The sequence below is a fragment of the Pavona decussata genome, unplaced genomic scaffold (assembly GCF_977016875.1).
Source record: "Pavona decussata unplaced genomic scaffold, jaPavDecu1.1 SCAFFOLD_468, whole genome shotgun sequence".
Taxonomy (NCBI): domain Eukaryota; kingdom Metazoa; phylum Cnidaria; class Anthozoa; order Scleractinia; family Agariciidae; genus Pavona; species Pavona decussata.
This window is the reverse complement of record NW_028145806.1, coordinates 1,847,837-1,868,803: the sequence shown is the minus strand read 5'-3', so window position 1 is coordinate 1,868,803 and position 20,967 is coordinate 1,847,837. Positions and strand designations below refer to the sequence as shown.

Sequence of the window (20,967 nt, the reverse complement as noted above, 5' to 3'; positions counted from 1 at the left end):
GTTGCCAGAAATGCTGTTACACCTGCCAGGGGTGAAGGTTTCTTTGCTCGACAGAATATCCATCCAGTTAATGATAAAGTCAGAAAAATTAACGCCATCAGCACAAATCATGAGCAAGAAAGGAGCCGAGAGTCACAACGAACAATAAGAGTTCCTGACGCCTTACCATTATGCATATGTAATAACACTCACGGAATAAGACAAACGGGTGGACACACAAAATTGTTCTCTCCTGCCCAGTCCATAACAAAAGAATCAATTCCTTCCGAACCTGGATTCCAAAATCTCGAATTAAATCTAGGAAGCTTTGCATTTAAGTAATTACCAAAACGATTGTTGGAGTGTGGACCCTAAACGAAGTCGATGTTTTGAAATGTGTTCCACGAAAGGCCCCAGTCATCGGAATTACAAATGCGGCTCGGTTGATTTTCCACTGCACTCTTTCCTGCTTGCCCTCAGTCATTTTGTACCTTTCCAACAATTTCCAGCGTTCTTTATCGTCATGCTGACACTGAAGCATCAAGGTACAATTCTCACCATTAGTTCATTTATATAATTACCATCCTCATCTTTGTAAAATGCAAGCCACACTGATCTCACTGTATTAATTCATACACGACATACCTTTTCTTGAATGCCATCAAATAATGGTAAGCCCATTCGGGTATAACGATCTGGGATTCAGTGGTATTCAGGTCCCCTTTTCTTTTGACACCATGTTATGTTTGCTTGAAGCAATCCCAAGTTGGTTGAAGTATTATAGCGCTTTATGCGCAAATTAGTATCCTTCGCCCAAAATTTTGTCAAAACACTGAAGGTTGATTCGCGAAGATTTGAATGCCTCTTGCCAAGTTCTGGGTCTATGACCTTCTCTGAGCGCACTCAATCTCATATGCTCATCCATGAAATTCTCATTTCAGGACATGAGTATTTAGTGGGTTCTATTTTGTGGAGCTTAATTTGTATTAATTATTAATGTTAATTATTAATATTAAATAAGCGACCAATGTTATTGTAAGGTACTCTCTTACTTGCTAGCTTGCTGAGAAGCGCTTATGTCGAGTATGCATGTAATCATTTTGGCCTCTTACTGTTGTCCATATCCAACGATGGCCAGGACTTACTGTGTTTGATGCAGGCCACAAATGATGGATTCATTAGCTTGTATGGAATTTTGTGGGCCTTTGAATTGCCCACCAGGTTTCTATCTGCTTTTTTCCTGACATCTTTCAGGGTGGCCCTTTCGTTTATGGCAAAAGTGCATGTCACACTGAATCCATTAACTGTCATCTTCTTTATTTCTTCTGTCACATTTCAGGACATGAGTAGAGTGATATGGCTCACCAGAGCATTTTGGTTCAGGGTAAAACCCATCTACATCTACGACACAATTCTTACAGCTGCATTTAATAACTGGATGAAACCCACAAGAACCCCCTTTCCCAGGGCCAACATTGTTTTCCTGTATTTATCAGGACTGTTGCTTGCATGCACCAGTGCACAGTAGTGGTTTCACTTGGCATTTTGTATAAACCCTAGGCCAATACAGCCACAAGCAGGTTTTTTTCCTGGTAGAGACAAAGGTGCGATTTTTGCCTGGACAACAGCATTTAACTGATCCTACAGAAGGAAGGTGCTCTTTGTGGAAGGCAATGAAGGCAGAAGTGAGCAATGACTCATTTCTCAACTCCTCCAACTTTTTCCCATGTGCCCTCCTAACATGAACCCCACATAACATTACTTTGCTTTCCTGTTCATTGACGTAGGAATGGCGGAAACCTTTGGTGGAGGAGGAGTTCCCATCCTGCCAATTGATTGCCACATTTAGGCCTTCCCTTTTTACCTTAGCCCAAAGGACCTGACGCAGGTGACCTTCTGCTACCTTGGCAGTTCCCTGCCACAGCTCCTCATCACAAATTGTGTCTGCACCTCGCATAGACAGATGCTCATAGTATAGAAGGGCAACTGTAATAGAATTCTTTATATGAAAGGTGCAATTTTTACTTAAGTGCCCTCTAATTAGCCAGCAACCATAACAGCATGTCAAAACTCTGGACCAGCTACCTTTTTGATCAGGTGAGATCTGTTTCATCTGATGCTTGGCATCATCACACATCTCATCCAAAATAGTTTTGATATATGTTCCAGTTCGGACTCACTGAACCGGCATTTCTGAGCTTGCACTTTGCACCTGGCCATGAATGAATCGACGCTCTCATCATCAGCCTGTCTGAAGCCTTGCAGTTGGTATCTGGCAATTCAAAAGTTCGATTTAGGCTCCAGATATGTTGCAATCTTGTCAAAAATCACGTCAGTTTTCGCCTTATCTTCATCACTCAAATAGAAAGAATTGAAAATTTTCCGGCCTTCATCACCAATTCAAAGATGAGTTTAGGTTTTGGTCAAGGGTTGGGGGTAACATGTCGAGGGTTCATGTCAAGGGTTCAAACAAAAATAAGTAAATATATAAATGAGTAATTTTTTGTATACTTTTGTATACCCTCGCTGTACATGACTTGTCTGACATGCGTGACATGACGAGCCAAAAAAAATTAAAGGCCTGCCTGAGGCTAGATCCTCAATAGACACGCTTATAAAAAGCAAACATATAACAAACATTCCAGTCATTTTTTTTTTCATTTCCTCTTCGTGCTTTCACTTGGACACATACGGATTGGGGTCTTCGGATTATTTTATTGAAGTTTGTGCCTGATCGGCCCGCAGCTGGAGAAAGCTAACAGATCTGCCAAGTGTTTGGTACCACGCGGCGTTCATTTTTTTAATTAGCAAAAACAATAGCATGAATCGAAGCTCAACAGAATAAAAAAATACCTGAGACAAAAAAAAAAAAACATTCCAGCGGCTGGTAAAGCCGCATTTTACTTAACTAAACAGGATTGTAAATATTTTTTATCATACATATTTCTATTTTTTATCTCAGTATTTGTTTTTGTGTAAGTATCTTATCTATACGTATGTCTTGTAAGACATTTCCGTTCACAGTTACCCTCCCATTGGTTTCGTGTAAGTGTATGCGAGAAAACATGTTCCAATCACTCTTTTTGTTCCCTTTCATGCTTTCACTCTGACATGAGCAGACTGGGTTCTTCTATATTTTTTTTTTATATATTCGTGCCCTAACGGCCTGCAGTTAAAAACCGCGTAATGCTGACAAATAAAAGAAAAAACAATTTTGTTAGCAAATCAATCAAATTGTCAAACGGAATACATTTTATAATAAAGTGCAACCCCGTTTAAAGAAATAAGGCAGGCTATTTTAGTATTACATTAAATTCAAAAGAAGGTATCTGTTGGTGGGATCGAGCATCCAGAGAATTATAAAGATCTGCTCTGATGTAAATAAGACCAGTGAATAGAGGATTTTTTTGCTTTATGTGAGGAATACTGGGATAAAAGTAAGTGTTAGTGAAATTACCACTATAAATTAAATGTCCATTAACATTCTTGCCTATAACTTCTATCTATAAATTTCCAGTAAGAGCGCCAGAGACTTATTTTCAATGAACTTGTAGTGTTTCAAGACACAAAAGATGTTACTTGAACCCAGATGCTCTTGCAAGAATAAAATGCAGCGATTGGTCAGAGAGGGAATCATATATTTCTCTGCCAGATAGAGAAACTGTAAAATATTGTCTCCATTGAAGTGAACTTCCTTGGTGTAAGTGTATCGGAGGAACTCCATCATCCCTTGATGGTTGCAGTCAGGGAGATCTATGCAATCATCTCTCTCCGCCAATATGTCACAGAACATGGCATAGAAAACCGGACTGGCAATCGCCAACAAGAACTTATGAGGGATTACTATCTTTTTGAACCTCGCAGTTGTACCTTTATGTAGGGATGAGGGAACCAGTCGCTTGTGGTGTTCCACAACGATTTATTCTAGGACCCCTTTTTTGCTTACGTTTCATCTGTTTGCTGATAATACTAACCTTTTTTTCTCAAGCAAAAACCTTAGTGATATTGAAGCAATCCTAAATCATGAACTTAAATCTGTTACCGAACAGATGAAATGTAATTGATTAGCACTTAGTATCTCTAAAACTAATTTTATTTTTTAACAACAACAACAACAACAACCTTTATTTTCCTCAAGATTAATTTGAGTGTTTTAATTACATACTTATATAATTAAATTTGTTAAGGTAGATTGAGGATGGAGGCCAAGTTAACCATCTGATTGTCTAGTTGGCATCCATATTGCATAATGATGTCCAGAAATTAATAAAGTTGAGGAACCAAAAAAATGAAAAGATTTAAATAAAGAGAACTAAGGGTATAAGTTACAATAACTAATAAAGAAGATTATGATATATTGTTGTTACAAATATACGATAAGGTGAGCTTGAAGTATTTTTAGAAATTGTTCAGACAAGTTACACGTAAGGTTATCGGTACAAAAGCTTCAAGTATAAAGGAAGAACTGAACGCCGTGTAGTCACAATATGATTAATACAGATGTTGCTCCGCCAGTAGATAATATTTTTCCAGAGATCAATTGCTACAAAGGAAATCATCTGTTTACCAGTATTCATTCTAATTCGTGGTTTGTACAGATTTTGTTGAGTTGCATATCTTGTGTTATGATTTTCTTTAAGGTTTTTATTATTATGCACTATTTCAATTTTTTACAACAAAATAAAATTACAATATTAAGAAAAGTAACATAAAGACAGCATTAAATTACATAAATGTCAAAAGTAAAATGTGCGCAGTGACCAAAGGAGCTAAGGCTTTCGAGTTGGTCACTGCCACGTGCAACTAACTGGCGTATAACGTTCAACTAAATAGAGCAAAAAAGTAAAGAATAATAAAAGTGCAATAATAGAAACATACTACAATTTTTACATAAAAAACAATAGGAATGATAATTAATAGTGAAGGCAATACCTTTTATATACCCAATATTCATTGGGCATTTAAAAGGTACAATTTGTACTGCTTGTAGAAGCTATTATATGAGAGCTTTTTTAATTTAGAGGGAATTTTTTCCCCAAATTTTAGACCCTGCAAATGCTAAAGTGGCAGCTCCGTAGTTATTCATTATCCTCGGCCAATGAAAATTAAGGTTTGATACAAATCTGGTGTTGTAGGGATGAACTTCAGAGGCAAGAGTTAGGGTTCCTTTGAAAATGTTAGGAATATTAGTAGTATTGTTAATACTTTTATGATTGAAAAGGGCCACCTTAAATTTGTAAATGTTTTCAAGTGTAAGAGTACCTAAGAGATTTAAGTATGGCATAGCACTGTCCCGGCTATAAGCAAAGAACATGCTACGCACACACTTATTCTGTTTAGTTTTAATCTTAAGCAACTATGTATACTACTTGCATATTGAAATATGGTGGGTAAATTTTAGAGCATGAAGGCAATAAACGTTATGTACTGCATATGCAAGAATATCTATCAAGTTTAAAAGTGGGTGAGCACTCTTAACATCCTTGCCATGAGTTGTGGCAAGGAAAATTAACCTAGCTAGGTGATTTTGCTTAATTTGAACTTTTTGTAAAGGTGAGTTATAAGTGCTACCCCATGCTAAAATTGCGTAACATATGAAAGGGTATATTAAATTTAAATAAATCTGTCTTAGTTGCTTAATGGAAAGATAATGTCGTAATTTTGAAGTTATCCTGATATTCCTAGAGATTTTAGAACAGATGCACGAAATGTGATATTTCCATGAGATTGAGTCATCTGTTATTATCCCAAGATATTTTATATGGTCCTGTCGATCTAGAGAATGGATAGTACCGTCATTTTTTTGTATTTGAATATTTACTGGGATATCCCTTTTCCTTGCGGACTTAATAATCCTAAAATTAGTTTTGGCCATGTTTATCTCAATAAGAAGAGAGCAAAACCTATGACATGCAAGAAAAGCGGCCGTCCAAGGAAAATTTCCCCTCGCGTAGAACGCATGTTGAAGAGAAATCTCTTGAAAATTAGAAGTGCGGGGGTATCAGTTACTGTAAAATAACTAGTTGAATATAGTGGACTTAACTTTCAAACAGCAACTGAGCGAACTTATTCCAGATGCTTGAATAACAAGGGGTTTCGGTTTCCAGCAAGCACGGAAGAAAGGGCTACTCAACGAAAGCAACAAGAAAAGTCATCTCCAATTTGCGAGAAAAATGGAACGATATGAGAGGAGTAATCCAAGCTTTTGGGCCAACAAAGTTGCTTTTTTCTTGGATGGGGTGTAATTTGTTTTCAAAAGCAACCCAATGAGTGCTGCAATGGCCCCTAAGGCCCAAGTGTGGCGCAGAAAGAGCGAGGGGCTGCAAATAACTGGCAAAGGGTCTAAGGACTTAGCTGGAGGAAAACGTTTGTATATTGTGTCAATAGCTTATGGCAACGGAGTTATTTTAAAAGAACCATATGAGAAGTTGAACGGAAATTTTTTGGCGAATTTCATACGGCAACATTTTAATCTCTGTTTTGCACGTGCAGGACCTAAGAGAAACGGCAAGCGCATTTTGGTAATGGACAACAATCCCAGTCAGGTGTCTAAAGTAGAAATGAGAGCTTTAGAAGAAATTGAGGGAGAATTGTTAAAAATTCCAAGTTGTAGTCCAGACATCAATCCTATTGAAGGAATCTTTCACATTGTAAGAACATGCTTGAGGAAAAAGCCATTTAAAGAAGCATTGCTAAAGAGTCTTTTAAAGAATTCCAAACTAGAGTATTGCGAACACTAGGGGATCTAGACACTGCTGTTATTGACAAAGCAATGATTATAGGGAAAGGCTCGCGAACAAAATATTAAATCGTTACTGTATTTCTAAACATTCTGATATAATTAGTTAGCTGATATATACAATCTTTGTTAAGACATGTTGAAAACTCGCTATTTTAGCTATGTGTACAATAAAAGGGAATGATAACAAATTGTTACTTTAATTAGTCCGCTTTTTCATGGCGTCACCTGTCAATCACAGTTATTATTGAGAGCTGTGAACAAACGAGAGCAACATTACTCCACAGCAAAATGCTTAAAAATTCGGCAAGCTTTCTCTCTTTTTACTACAATTTCAATGCAAATGCGTTTAATAGTCATTGAATTCATCATACATGTCATTAATTTGTCAAATCACCCTGCTGTTACCGATATTCGCAACAATACTCCACAAACGGTTGTGTTTTTTAATATTAAATACTTCAAGCTATTTAATTTAATGTGCATTTATGGAGTAATGTTTCATTTCACCCTTAAAAGAGCAATGATTTTTTTAGATTGGAACACTACACAGTACATAGCTAAAGTACATTTAGAAAATGTGACCTTGCACAGGAAAACGTACTTTAACGCTTATCCGTTAAACGGGCAATGCCGTTAAGTATCCGTTAGTCATCCGTTAAAGAACTTTATCAAAAACGTTAGAGGCGTTAGCGTACCCGTTAAACGTTCACATCAAACCGTTAGAACCGTTAGCGTAGCCGTTAAAGAGAATTTGGTAGCCGTTAGAGCGGCTGAGTAAGCCGTTAGGAAAATCCAGCATCCGTTTAACGGGTAAAGTAGCCGTTAAGAAACTTTGCATCCGTTAGAACAGATGAAGCGCTCTCCATCCTTAAGTCTATCCGCTTAACGATGTCACAAAAACGGTTAATATGAATCTTTTTTTTAATTCCCAAGTCCACTTGCTCTACAATATGACGTCGAGAAATAACTGTGTCCCGTGAAGTGTCACGATTAGTTTGATGCACTATTGACCCCGAGTCCGGGAAACGAAAAAAAAAAAAAAAGTAAATAAATAAATAAGGACATAATGCCCTTCGGTTCGATTATAAGATAAATTAAATTCAGATTGGAACTACAGCGACCAAAACCTACCTGTCAAGTCGATGAATAAAGATCACTGTAGTGCACGGCAAATTAGAGTAAAACAATGAACAGATGGTCGATTGATATTTTGCTCAACAAATTTGCATAAAGTACTAGTTGTTTACTATGACAGCTCACAGAAAAACAAAGACATAATCTTTGTTTTCATCCAATGCGTTGTTCTAATTTCCTACTTTTCCGGTCCTAGAGGAGTTGAACGGCTGACATTTTACTATCTGGGTAACTTACCTTGGAAGTCAGATTCTAAGAGCAGTGAAAATAATTATTTTTCTCTTCGAAAATTCGAATTAGTGTGTCGGGACTCAAGTTCATAAGCTAACAATGAGCAACTCGATTATTTTCTCGCCTAGGTTTGATCTTTTATTCGGTTAAGAAAAGCCTCTCTTCAGTCTGTCAGTCTGTTTGGTTTGTGGGCAATGTTGGGTTTAATTTGGTTTGAGTCCCTTCACTTGTTTCTTTCAATCGTTTCGTCTCGGGTTTTCGCTTCTAATGCATTGTTTTTGCAGTCGGCTGCGCTTTTTTCGTCATAACTCCACCGTTAAACGCTTTCAGGTGGCCGTTAAGCAAACCGTTTAACGCCTTTACATCATCCATTAGATATTTTGTTCAACCGTTTAACGGCTCAAGCTATCCGTTAGAACAGATTGCGCAACCGTTAAAACGCTTTTGCAATCCGTTAGGCATTGCGCACTATCCGTTAGAACGTTAGAACAAAACGTTAGAACGCTTTGGAAGCCGTTAACCATCCGTTACCTATCCGTCCGTTTTTACCCGTTTAACGGAAAAGCGTTAAAGTACGTTTTCCTGTGCAAGGTCACAAATGTGCTTACTTCAGTTTTGGCAATATTTAAATTGCTAATTTCAATAAAAAAAAATGGAGTAATGTTTTTCCCAGCGGTGGAGTATTGATGTAAGCGATAAGAAGATCAAGTTGGTAATGTTGTGGTTGTCAGCAAGTCAATTATTGTGTTGTGAAATCAGTTGAGCAAAGCAATGTCCACAAGGCACTAAATGTAGTTGCCCCGCTGGGGGAATTTGTCGCCAGTAATGGAAAAATTGCCAACGGACATCCATTATTTCGGTGTTTGAGTGGCAAATTGCCCCTCCTTTGATAAAAACAATTGGCGGGTCAGCCGTTGCAAACACCGGGGTATCTTTGCCAAGCTTAATGTCACGCTTGGAAAAATTTTTAGGAGCTAGTAAATGCACGATATCCCCTTCTAGTAGTTACAGCATGTCAGCCCACGCTATTATTGATGGTTTCCAGCGGAAGTTGGTAAGTAAAATAATCTCCGCTTCTTCCGCGCCAACCCAAGCGAATGTGGCGGTTGCAGGGTAACAAAACGTGTTGTAGATTTCCTTTAGCAGGGAAAGCTTGAAAGTTTTCCCACAGTTGGCAGCTCCATAAATAAATAAATTTCTGTACTTGCCCATCCCTTGTTGCAATAACGTAAACACTGCTGTGGAAAACACGCTTACTGCAATTTCATTTTTTTTGCAGTAAGGTATAAGCGGCTTGTAGCCATTGGCCGTTACAACCAGCTACACAGTTTGGGTCCTTCATTTCCTGTAGGAGTTGAAGGTGCGACTTCTGCCTTCTTGCATACTTCTCTTCCACTGTAGACAACTCTAGGGCAACAGCTAAACACTCGTCAACAACTTTTCCTCCTCGATTGCAAATAAATGCAGACAAATCTTTCTTTCCCTCTCGATTCTGTGCTGCTACAAAAGCCATAAGTTGGAGTTGCGAAGTTATTTTCTTTGCCTGAATCAATTCTGCAACTTGATAGGCAGAAAGGCCACGCTTTTGTGACTGCTTTGCGGGATTCTTCCTTTTGCCAGAACTGTTCCCGTTATGGATAGCTTGTTCTGTTTTGGGAGGTGGTGCACTTGTTAAATCTGGGTGGAAATTGGAATGTACAGCCTCTACGTCATCCTTCGTAGTATATTTGTATGCAGAGTAGTACGTGTGATGCGAACTGAAATTGACTTTGATGCCAAATGAGTTGCCTAGAAACTTGCGTACTCTCGTCCACCTTGTTCGCTTCTCCAGCTCGAGCACCATGTGAAGATGGGAGCTGTTCCATGCTTCAGAGGAACTTGCATCAGAGTGGTATTCCAGCGCAACAACCCATTGTTTCAACTTTACACCTGTTACCGCCGTCCATGCCTGCTCTACTACTTCGGAAAAGGCTGTAGGTATTTTGTCTAGATCCGGCCTATTGTAGGTAATTAAATAAACCAGTCGCTGCTCGCATTCTCTAACATCGTGGTGGTTAAGGCTTGCCATATTGTAAACACTAAAAGAGACGGAAGCGACGCCACTCCTTGAGATAAGCATATCCGTCTACCGACATAACGATTCGCACACCCTCCCCCCCCAACACCCTAAAATAATGTTAAGGACTGGAAATGGACACCTGTATTCTGTTCCGCAATGAACTTTGTGGTTTACAGGGAAATCAAACGTAATAGAAGTAAATTATATGAATATGCTACACATGAAGGTATTTAGAAAAATACAATTGTACACTTCCTTTAAAGTAAACATTAATTACCAAAAGTAAAATTCCTTTGCGAAACAAGGAGAACAACATAACATAAACTGTAGCTCGCATCACATCTTAGAAATAAGGTGTGGAAATTTTTCTTAGAAAACTTTCACAAAGTATAGAGACCCAACGTCCAAACACCATTTCGGCAGACAATCAACGACAATTCTTTTTGGGAAGGTTACTCAAGAAGGTGACAGAAAGTGGGTCTCTGTTATGGAGATCGGCACATTTATTACTTTTGCAAGTTTAGGCCTTTGTTTGTCGTCTCCCCTTCCCCCCTGCCCCCCTGTTCAAAGTTGGATTCCCAACAATCCATATACGCCTCAACATCGACTTTTTAAGCTCAACATTGAAACAGGGGAGGGGAGGAAAGTGTAATCGAGGCAGAACTTTGGAACCTTCCCAAGAATTTTTTCGATGATTGTAGGCATAACATTTGCTTCCAACTTGACATGGAAAAGTCATATCAATTATCAATTAACTTTGTTTGAAACTCATAAACAGTAGATATCTTGTGAAAAGTGCGACATTTTGTCGACAACCATATTCTTATCATGATGTATTACTCTCATCTATCCTTTTCTCACTTATGGTGTCCATGTCTGGGGTCTAACCTTTCATTCATTTTTAACACAATTATCTATTGCCCAAAAATAAAAATCGTGTATTGTCTTGTCTTTCTAGCCCTCCTCCAAATTCTGGTGAGTGTAAAGGTGCAGAGCTCCAGGATCGTTCTCTGTATGCCCCCTTCTCTGATATGTTCTCTTTGTTCTGTAGAGATTCTTTACTCTGGCATAAATTTTCCTGATTTCTTTAACCATGACTTGCTTTGTGTAGCTGGATTTCCGTCCTCCCATTTTGTGTTCCCTGGTGGAACATTCGTGACTGCTGGTGATTTTTTCTTTTCTACTCGCTGACAATTGAAAATGGAAAGTCCTCCACATTTCTCGAGGAACTGAGGGACATGATACACTAGAGCTGAAGTAAAACAAAATAGATTTTTCACCAGGGTTTAATTAGTTCTTTTATAAATGACTGTAAGATTGGAAATCATTTTAAAAAAAATCAACACGGTGGAGAAATGGACCTTACCATGTATGTGTGGAGTCACATCCTAAAACGGAAAATATGGAGAAAAAATATATAATGGTACTTACCTTGTATTTCAAGTGGTTTCAATGTTTTTACATCCCAGATTAATTTAAAGACTTCTCTTTCTCAAATCGTAGCCAAGGAATAGACTGCAAGCAGTCTCTCGTTTGCTCGATTAAAACCGTTGCAAGTGATGACTCTTCCTATCTCGGATATCATGCTTATCTTTGTCCCGCTTTATAGATAGAGAATTTGCAAGCTTCTTTAACGTAGGTTTTCAATGCAAAGAACACAATTACCTCATCATGATGTACCACTCGAAAGAACCTTGCCCATATCCTTGCATGGTCCTTGAACTGTTGTGGTGTTTTATAGTTTTCTTGGCCTGGTTCTGAGTCCAGTGCATTTTAACCTTAAAGATATCTAAGACAAATTTAAAGGTTCACCAGAGATGAAGGTCTTCTCATGAGTACCAAGTACCTTATTCAATTAACTCACTGGTATTAATGTTTAAATGTGTATTTACGTGGTGGAAGAGAAGTCCCATGATCCTAAGAAAAAGATGAAGTGTCCACAATAGCTCGTGTGAATGGAATTGAAAATTGACAAACCATAGTTTGACTCATTCACCAATAACAAAACAACTCAAATACATTTATAATAAATTCCTTAACATGGAAGGTGTCATTAGAACTAAAAAAGTTTTGTTTGGCACTGACTATTGTTAACAGTAGAAACACCGTTAGTTAATTAATACCAAGCCTCGAGGAAAAGTCTCTCGTGAAAATTACGAGCCTTGTCTACAATTGTCACATGGTCGAAGTCTATATTATGGACAAACTGGTTCACCTGTTGTGTAATTTTGGAGTTATTTTCTCCAACCCGAACTGCCTGTTTATATTCTTTTAACCTTGTTTCCAAGGCTCGGTCAGTCTGTCCATAATAAATGAAGTTGCAATCAACACAGCCGACCTTGTAAACAACACCTCGGCACTGCACAGGAGAAGGTTTGTCCTTTGGTCTCGGGAATGCGTGCGCAAAACATTGCAAGGTTTGTAACCCACTTTAACACCATCTATTTCTTTAAATCTTTCATGTATAGGAATAGCAAAGAACCTTTAACAGTTTTGTAATGGAAAGAAAGAACGAATTATGACACCATGTGCCCCACATCATGTTGACAAGCTACTATCATGTACTACGTAACTTATTCAGGTACTACACATTTTTCTTAACAAAAAAACATTCCAGAAAACAAGTAGACTGAAAATCCTGGGTAAACAGTTTCCAACCATCTGAAACCAATGTCAAGGGCACTTTGCGTAAACCAGGTATCTTGCTTGGTATCTTCAGACCATTAGTCAATTACTTCTGTCTTTCTCTGTCCCTCAACCACCTAAAAAATAGTAAAAAATCAAATCAAATGGGATGTACAAGTTTACAAAGTCAAATTGGTTACATGTACAAAAACTTAGGTTGCACTTCACAGCAAAATCTGAAAAAGGAAAATTTTAAATACCCTTGTAAAGCCCATGTAGATTGTATTTGTGAAATGAAACAATAGATAATTATTGAATGTGTTGTGTTGTGCATTTTAATCAGTAGAGATCTGTATCAAAAGTTAATGATTGGGATCTACAGAGGTGAACATGTGACTCAAATACCACCTATCAATTGGTCATTACTTTGATGAATAATTAATGAATTTTACAATGGCTCATACAGATAGCCTGCTCACATTTTATCTAGTAGATAAACACTGTCCGGCCAAGAGCAAACCTGTGCAATTACTACGAAACCATGGAGAGAAATTCCCCTCTTTTCATACCACTCTCGTTAGTTTTCACGAGTCCTAAGCCTGAGCTCAACTTTCATCTCGTAATGGATGATTACGACGATCTCACCAGGACAAAGGTTTGCAAGAACATGGCAATAGTAGCTCCCCTGGTGTTTTGTGCGGACTATGAGTGCAAGGTACTCATTATGGTTTGAAACAATTTGTTCCCAGGACTTGAAGAAGGAAACCTTTCTGGGCAGATCAACAATTTGTTCCAAAGATTCTTCTTTCTGGGCAGATCAATTTGTTCCAAAGATTCTTCAACTCCTTTCCGGATCTTGTGAAATTCATCTATGTTGAAGGAATGCTGGTTGTGTTCCTTGGAACAGTGCCCCAGAGCATAATCCAAGTGCAACTCAGCACAAGCAGAATGCCTCTCCAGCTAAACCACAAAAGAGAGGAAACAAAATGCCCAACAAAATGAGAAAAAAAAATCTTAAACAAGGAACACAAGAAATATTTCTTATAGGCTACCTAAATATATTAGGATGTTAAAGATGAAATTTGTAAATGCCCTAAGTAACAAAGGTACAACCTAGATTCAGTTTCCTATAGACGATGAACGTCAAAATATTACTTTTTAAAACAATAACCAGTAGTGCCACATCTTTTGTAAGCTTGTAATCATACTGGCACTACTGTCAGTCCCTACTGTTTTGGGGGCTAGGTGCTTTGTTCCTGTTATTTGTTCTTGATGGGTGAACCTGACCCATAATAATCAGTCATGGCCTTGCCCTAGTAGACCATCCATAAGGCCTGTGTACTTTGCTTAGGGGAAATCTATCTTGTCATATTCATTTTAATCAAATGGTTCAGTGAATTACTTTGAATATTTCTCTTCTGAAGACTTGGGGCAGGTAATTGATAGCCTTGTATTAAGAGAACATTAGTCTTAACCAAATCTAAACTGTTCAATCTGATTTTTTTAGCATCCTTCACCTGAAGCTCATTGCACAATACCCAGGTCTACAAATTCGCAACGTCCTAAGAACGTAGTTTTTTAGCTATTTCAATTATCTTAAATTCCTATATAATTTAGACTTCTTTAGTTTATCAGTTCTAAAGTTTGGCCTAACCCCTTCCCTGATGAAATCTGAACTGGTCTGATGGTGACTAATGTACAAAACAGCATGTACAAAGTTCATTAAAAACTAACTTAATTATGTTTTATGAGTGTTGGACATTGAGTAAATTAGTCAGTGTCAGACCAGTTTAGATTTCAATATTTCCATCCCTGACTGCAGATTCAGCATTTTTCATATGATACCAATATTGTGCTGTACATGTATTTCTACTTCCACCTTCAGAACCTTTTGGTACTGTCTTGTGGCTGAGACAAATTCAGAATGAGCAGTGGCAGGTAACACACCAACTTTTTTGAGGTCATCTAGGCGCAGGTGTACGGATTCAAAGTTGGAATGACCAAAGTCATCACACAGGTTGCAAAGACCTGCCAGCATTGTGTTCATTCTAAAATTTCTATGCAGATGAGAATAAATGTAGGTCCTCTTCAGACCATCAGGGAACTGAAGCTGATATTGCTGGATAACATCGTTGATGTCACACTGCCAATATCTGACCGCAGTTTCCTTTCCATCAACAAGCACACTTCTACATGAAGAAGGCCTTGAGATGTCATCTTGGTTGATAAATTTTGAAATTCAGGTACGATTTCTGGGCTTACTGCCTGTCTGGTAAATGAAAGACCATCATGGGGGACACCACCTTTTCCAAACAATGTGGCATACACTCTTGCTGCAGTGATGGTGGTCTTGAGCAAGAAAAATACTTCTGAATTTCAGATATAAAGTCCTGGGCTACAATTGACAACAGCCTCCTCCCTTCATCCCCAAACTTACTGACACGTCCAATAGCTCACACAGTCTCAACTCGATTTCTTCCTTGTCCCACTCCACTCACATTGAGGTTATTCCCTTTCATACTGTCACCAATTAGAAGTTTGCTAGTTACTTTTGCACCCTGTCTCCGTATCAGTCGGCTGCTGTCTTTATCTTTGATCGCAATGTAGTCCTTGGCTAATGGCCTCAACAGTTTATCATCACTGCTCTTTTTTCTGGTGGCTATTAAATACATCAGCAAACTGAGCTCTGAATTTTTTGGTTCTAAGAATATCTCTCATGATGGCCTGAGTTCCGTGCTCACCTAGTTTCCTAGCAGCATGTCTATTTTACTCATAATTTCATTCCTAAGGTCAATCTTCCTTTGGGGACCAACACATTCGTAGACCTGCGATTGTGGGCAGCTGGGACCTGACAAGCTTTGTCATCGGATGGTTTCCCTTCAAGATGTTTAGGGAAACTGTCACTTTCAACTGGATCATCGAATACTCCACAAACTTCATCTTGTAGATCACCTTCAGCCTCAGGGACAAATTCTTTTTGGCTAGATAAAGCAGCCTAAAAAAATATCAAAGTCGAATGAGACAGGAGAAAAGATAGACATGTGTTTCGAATCATCTCGCGGAATTCTGGTTGATTGACAATTTCAACATCTTCCCAGATGAGAAAATCATCAGAATTTGTTGATGGCCTGCTTCCAGGTGTTTGAGCTGTGTAGCTGTTGTTTTTGCACTGCCAGAGTTTGAGTTCGCTGGTTGTTGCATCTCCTTTGTTGCAGAGGATTGTTGACAAGCTCTTTTCATCCATTGCCACGGAGTTTTTTTTTTTTGGGGGGGGGGGGGGGGAGTTTTTTTTTTTGAGTCTATGTATGTCCAAAGGTTGGGCATCCCAGTGGGATGTGCATCTACCTTAGTTCCAGTTGAAAGTGTTAATTGAACATCAAATTGAGCGTTAAAGCCTGTGTATTTAAAAGAGATGTCTTTTAGACGCATGAGTTCAAAAATCATTGCTTTTCCACGTTTTCTTGGTGTCCAATACCAGCGTTGGTCTTGATAAGGGATGGAATACCAGTTCCATTGAACTGAAGTGTTAGTGATGTTGTTTTTGATAGGTGTGTTTTTGATTCAAACTCTATGTCTACGTTGTGATTTTAAAGGAATTGTGTGAGGTTCTTGTGGTACTGACTTTACTGGCTGACCTGAATCCACATTGGAGTTCAACTCTCCTCCTCGGTCTCAGTCCATCTTGTACTAAGTACACTAAGAGTCCGTGGGTTCTCTTCTGGTACGATTCTGTTGTGCTCCACGATTGTGATGGCGTTGCGTGATAAGCAGTAGTTGATTGTGGAATCAGTCGTGGATGATAGGAGCTCGCCGTCTTCACTGTCTCCGTCCCAGTAGTCTGACTCTTCTTGTTCATCACCTGTAAGTTGTATTCAGAAGATTACATTCAGGTTGTGAAGTAAAGCTAATATTAAATAAGTTCTACATCACCCCCGTATGTAATCAACCCAACTTACCTTCTTGCCTGTGCCAATACACTGTGTCAATGTGGAGCCACGTCTGTGGATTTATTCTCCCTTTTCCTGCGTAATCATTTAGTTGTGGCATTTCCGTGCACTTGAAGATGATTAATCTGTTTTCGAATGCTTTCTTGTGGGCTGCGCCAGGGATCATGACCCATGGTAATACATTGCATGTTATTCCCAGCGGCACGCGATCTATTTGAACATTCTTGCGGTACTTTGCTGCAGCTGCTGTTTCTGCGCTTTCCATGATGAGTTTGATGGTTTCTTGCTGTTCTGCGGAGAGTAGTGCTTCTTCCCATATGCATACTTCAGTGTCCTCCACTCCTTCAAACATGAAATTGTCTGCCACCCCCTGGTACATGTAGTTGACATCTGCGAATACTTCAAATGCCGATTTCAAGATAATGGATTTTCCAGCGTTGGAGCCTCCAAATAGCACTATTTTATTCACTTTCTCACTCTTCTTGCTTAGAATAGCATCAAAGGTGGCTGTCACGCTCTGGTTACCGCTGTCTTCTGTTTCCATCTGGAATTCATTGTGTTGGTGCCATTCTTTAATTAGTGCTATTGATTCAGCGATAGACATCATGTTTTATCTTGGCTTGTGATCTTCTAATCTCTGGCGCCAGTTGTCTGCGGTTCTTTCAATCCGATTAGCCTGGAGGGCTCAGTCAACATGTTAATCAAAGTTCTTTGCGGCGAAATAACTGGATGGTGATGTGTTGTTACCTGGGGTCATTCTGTGGTAATTTGTGTGCCCATCGTACTATTGCCTTTTGATTGCGTGCACCAGATTCATTAAGATAATCTTTTATCTCAATGAAAGTCTTGTCAGGTGGTGTTAATTTAATCTTTGGTGTCATTTCCATTTGATCTTCCATTTCCTCTTGCGTGTTGTTTGTGTGCAGTAGATAAGTGTTCCATTGTTCTTCTGTTGGATTGAAATAACCTTCTTCAGTGAGGTCAATCATGTCTTGGCTGTACGCACGAGTTTGGTGTGGGAAAGCTTTTAAGTATTCGATATAATTATCAAAATACTTTACTGCTTTGCATGATGCTTTTGGTCTTCCTTCTTTTGTCATCCATTTATTTAGCCACTCATAGATGTAGGTCTGTGATGCTTTCACGATATTACCGCTTTTTGTTTTGAAGTTTCCAGTGATTAGTAGATGATAGCGGTTACCTCTACACAACTTGTGAAGTAACCGAAGGTGTCTGTCTTTACATCCGTCAATTCCACACTCTCTGCTCCAAGTACATGAGTCACCAAGGTGCCCTTTCCCCAAGCGATTGTAACACAGTCCGAGTTTCTTCGCCATCTCTACTTTCTAGGTTCCATTCCCTTGAACATAACACGTTTCCAAATTGGGTGTTTTGGGTTGCACACTTTACAGGGACATTTATGTTTCTCTTCTGTGGTCCCGAAATAAGACTTAGTTGAGCTCTTTCCTTGTTCACTTCCCACACTGGACAAACCATGCTTAATTTCTGATACTTATACCTGGTACTCAAACTTTTTATTTTCCGTTAAAGAAACCACAGTCCTCTCCACTTTGTCGGCTAATCTTTCTAGGTCTTTTGGATTATCAGCGTTTATTTACCTCATCTTACGTAGCTCATCGATATGGCCTTGAACCTGTCGCCTGTTTTCCCCATACTTTCGATTCAACCTTGCCTTAGCTGCTTCGTTCGCATGATCGGAGTAACCAAGCTCTTTCACCATTTTGGCCACTTCCCTTTCTAATCAACTTTTAAGCTGTAAGGTTTTATACTGAGCTGTTTTATCCACACAACTGGAAAACGCTGCCCACCATGACTGATATCCTTTCTTGTCGCCCGAAAACTTTGGGATTCGAATCCGCTCTACCATCCCATCGCTTGTCGATGTCCTGTACTTTTGCCATGACATTTTCCTTGTTTTCCTTGGCTTATTCATTTAGAAGCTTCGTAATACTTGTCTTGAGGGTTCTTTTTCTCTTCTTTAACTCTTTATTCTTCCATCCATAATTCTTCCAGTTCAAGTTTTTTTATCAATATAATTCCTGTCAAATGTTTCCAAGTTTTGACGAGTCTCTTGCAAATTTCACAACACTGTTTCCGATTACAGTCCAATTATTACACCAATGCGAATATTCGGCTCAGAGGACCAAAATGTAGATTCTATTCCACGACCGTAAACCTTTTACAATACAAAACTATCTCGACAAATCTCAACGCGTCTCGAGTCAAGTTCAATAGCAGAGAGTCCGAGTTCAACCATGCTGCATCACATAACACGTGATAATTGTCAGAACGTACATAATGTAATGCAACTCGAAATGTCCCTAACAGCAATTCTTTGCTGATTGTTTTTGAGGTTTAGCTGGTCACGTGTGCATTGAGTGGTGTAACTCTTCTGTCTCCTAAGTCAAAATAAATCTCGCTCTTATTCCAGTTGAAGAGTTTCCAGTTCCTATGACGGCTTGTGCAGTTTGTAGCAAAATCGAATCATGCTATCCCAGGTACGAGGCTCTTGTGTTGGCAGTATTTCCATTGTTTTGGCTAACTATCGATTCTGGCTGTCGTTGTTGTGGTCCCATGTCCATCTCACACAGACTAACGTGATGTCTCCCAGAACACTTTAAACAAGCCATATTTTGATGGGCAATCTCTCGCAAGATGGCTTCTTTTTAGACAAACAAAACAATGACCCTGCTTTTTAGGCATTCTCTCCTTGCTGCTTTGTTGGTCACTATGTGGCAACTTGCTCTTGGGTGTGGTTGCTTGGAAAATGTACAATGTGTTGTATTTGAAGGCTGGTTTCCAGAAAACAATGCTGACACGCTTGTTGTTCCCGATTTCGGCGATCTTGTGTTCCTTCAATCTTCTGGACTGTATAAATTTTCTTTTAGGGCAAGGGCTCTCACTCCTTCGCATCTTTCTCTGTTTTCTACCTCACTGCGCAGAAGTCGTAAGGTTTCAGTGACATTCCATCCCCCGTCCGAGCCTACTCCGCCGGCATGCGCCGGATAAAGGCATATAACGAGTTTCAAGGTTAGAGCTAAAAATAACCTAAAAACGCAAAGCTTGGGGAAGTCGCTGAGAGACTTAACCGCCACTGAAGGAAGAGTCCCCCAAGCCAACTAATGACAAAAATCACGGGAAAGTAACGCCGGCCATGCACGGCACAGCAGACATCAACACATTGCGGGGCCTGCGTATGTAAAGCTGATAGCAGTCTGAAGACCACCTTCCTAAGACTTTAATAAGCCAGTCTGGTAAGCCTGCAGTGGCCACTGTTAAAGCAGCACTGAAACCAAAAACTGTGCCCTTTGAGGGAATTATGGGGTATGCCAGCATTGCGGGCTGCATCCCGTAGGATGTTGACAACCACCGACCTGGTAAGTGGCCCAACTGAAAGACAAAAAGCGGCTCATGGGAGGAGCAGCTAGAAAAATAATTGCGTATAGCAGTGACTGCGTATACCTACTTGCCCTTGGTGAAAGGCATGAGTCTTTGAAGCCTTAAGAAAAATTGACATATGCTGCGGGCAAGCCAGGCTGGGATGAAATGATACATAGTGGGCAGTTAAATCAAACTGAGGGCGAAACGTAAAGGTCCCTTGGTACGTGAATTCACTACACCGAAAACACCCAGAAAAGGCTAGGGTAAAGAGCGCCCAAATCATTGAAAAATCCTGTTCCCCCAACCTAGTGCAAAGTTTGGGCTGAATAGCCAGCAGCACGCCCAGAGTAACAGGTTGACGGAGGATGCAGGTCTGGCCCCGGAGCCGCGCATCCTGAAAACGTGAGAGGGCATCAGCAATTGCGTTGGACACCCCGGGGACGTAACAAGCTCTGACATAGAAATTATGTTTCATGGAGATGAGGACAAGGAACCTAGGAAGGTCCATGATTCAAGGGGGCTATGAATGGCCTGAGTTAATGATAGCAATGACTGATATGTTGTCGCACCAAAATTGAATTCGTTTCCCCAAGAAATGCAGGAATCAGATAGCGCATGCAACAACTATCGGGAAACCTTTTTGCCACTCTATACTGATACCCAGAGTTGAGTCCCACTGAAGATGAGGGGGGCACCTTCTCTGAAACCATTGACCATTGCAGTAACCCTCAACACCAATAGAACTGGCCCAATCAGTATACAATTCCAAATCCAGAGAAGGGCTAACTGTGGTGTCTAAAAAGAAAGACCTCTCATGTCACCCAGCAAGGAAAGCTTTCCACATGGTT

The 20,967-nt window shown here is 39.5% G+C and overlaps 2 pseudogenes; both read right to left on the bottom strand.

Annotated features, from left to right (window-relative positions):
* The window catches only part of LOC146450389 (uncharacterized), a 286,459-nt pseudogene that overhangs the window by 5,800 nt on the left and 259,692 nt on the right, over positions 1-20,967 (bottom strand).
* Positions 520-3,772, bottom strand: LOC146450410 (uncharacterized; annotated as a pseudogene).